This window comes from Palaemon carinicauda, chromosome 1, assembly GCF_036898095.1.
Source record: "Palaemon carinicauda isolate YSFRI2023 chromosome 1, ASM3689809v2, whole genome shotgun sequence".
NCBI lineage: Eukaryota > Metazoa > Arthropoda > Malacostraca > Decapoda > Palaemonidae > Palaemon > Palaemon carinicauda.
The window spans coordinates 166,557,595-166,560,094 of NC_090725.1; positions in this window are offsets into that span (position 1 = coordinate 166,557,595).

Consider the following 2,500-nt stretch of genomic DNA (forward strand, 5'->3'; position numbering starts at 1 on the left):
CAATACAGGCTTTTTGGGCAGGACAGGGGTAGGAATAGACATTCCTTCATCCCTCGATTTTACTTGTCCGGGTTTATGGCACAATTTCGCAACACAACTCACCACCGCCGTTTCACTATTTATTTAAATCAATACTATACTTGTAATTGCAACTATTGACTGGTGGCTACTAGCCGTTTTCCCGAAAAAAAAATCATTCATCTTCCCGCCCTTCTCTTATCATTTTAAGTATAAGGTATTCACATCTACACATTCTCCAACACTGCCTTTCCTCAAGGCTGAACCCAAATCCCGCAGCCACTTGCCATTCGGGAACCGACCCGGCCCCAGCAACCAGGAATCATATAAATACATGAATAATAAAGCATCCGCCTGATGGATCTCACCTGACATATTTACCCTCTGATTGTTTTTAGGTTCACTCAACATTATGTCATTTTGTATTGCCACACTTTACGTATAAATTAAGCATCAACATAAGAACACCTTGTTATCATCATGTTTATTTAAAACACGTCAAAAGAAGAAATGAGGTCTGTTCAAACAGCAACAACAGCAAAGGAAAAAAAGAATCTACTCATCAACTCGCGGATTGTCATGTATGCAGGAGTAAGGAGGAACACTCTGATTGACACTTGTGCAAACTAGCTCTTCAGGCACCACATGTATGTGTGCCTGATAATATTCAGAAAACTGCACCATTAATAATGTTTTGTATCACTACAGTGTTAGATTTAACCATCTTCACTCAGTACAGAACCAAATATGCTGGCTCTAGTTTGTGTTTCCTGGGTTGTAATCATTTCAAATACACATGATCGCCTACAAATACTTTTACCGATGCGGTTTTGAACCGACCATCATACTTTGAGCAGTGTTTTTCATTAGCTCTTTTAAAAAACCTTTCAGTGGTGTTCATTACTCTCCTCAACAGATTTAATGGATATACACTGTATTGCTCTGTTGAATAATTTGGCAATTGTTGTGAATTAATGAGGACCATATATGGTAATACAGGATCCTGTCCATACACTAAAAAGAAAGGCGTGTCCCTGAGCGAATCATTATACGCAATGGTCAAAGCTAGCTCAGCTGTAGGAACCATGGCGTGCCAATGAAGGGGGTCATCAGTCACTAAGTAACGCAAAATTTGGACTACTTCCCTATTATGCAATTCCACTAAGCCATTAGCTGAAGGCCTACATGCAGTCACCGAAAAGTGTTCAACTTTCATCAAGTCCGTGACCGGTTTCACAAACTTATTAATAAACTCGAGACCATTATCACTTATCAAAATTTTTGGGCAGCCAAACCTAGTAATGAAAGAGTACAGCGCCTGGGCTAATGAATTTGTCGATTCATCCAACATTGTGTAAGCATGAGTGTACCGAGTAAATGCATCCACAAATACATATACTCGTATATACTTAATTTGTGTTAAACCAATAGGATATGGTCCTACCACATCCATATACACTCTATAAAATTTAATAGGGAATCACAGACCCTTTCTGAATTCCAGTACTGCTTTTATGTTCATTGAAGCAGTTATAGGCATGACCACATTTTATTGAATTATCTATATATTTTTTCATTCCTAACCAAAAGTAGGATTTAGGTGCTCTCATTAATGTTCTATCAATCCCTTAATGTCCTGCATATGGACTTGCATGTACAATGTGGATGGCTCGATTAATTGGAGAAGGAGAAAGAACTACCCGTGTATGAAATTCCTCTTCTCGTAAGCATAATATAAGATATAATTTTCTATAAAAAACTTCTTACAAGCACATTCAGAAATGACGGTTAACTCTCTGATTCCCCTTTAATCACTGCTCGCACTCTTTCCATCCTTTTCTTCTTTTTTCTGTCTCCCTCGAACTTGTTTTATTTCCCAACCTCCAAGTCAATCACACCGCATCATCAGGGCATTCATTTTGGATACCCCTGGTTATGTCCTCGGCCACCCACATATATTCCCCTTCACCGCTCATATCTCTCTCTCCCTCTCTCTCTCTCTCTCTCTCTCTCTCTCTCTCTCTCTCTCTCTCTCTCTCTCTCTCTCTATCCCGTCTTCTGATTGCTCCATGGGTAAATTCACATCCTGTTCTCTATTTTCTCTATTTTGAAGGGAGTCTTCAATATTTTGGTTACGTTTTTCGTTCCTCTTTTGTGTCCTAGTTGTTACTCCTGTTACTGCACATCTAGAGAGAGCATCAGCTACCTTGTTAGCTTTACCTTCTCTGTGGTGAAAACCCTTGATATTAAACTCTAACAATCTCTCAATCCATCTCGCTTGTTGAGAGGTCAACTCTCCTTTGAAAAAGAGGTCACATAGGGGCTGATGATCACTTTGCAACTCAATCAACTGACCTATAAAAAGAACTGATGCATCTCTAGAACCCAAAGAATAGCCAAAGCCTGTCGATCTAATGTACTATAATTCTTTTCTGTCCATTTTAATGCCCGGGAAGCAAAACAAATGGGTCGCTCTCGACAT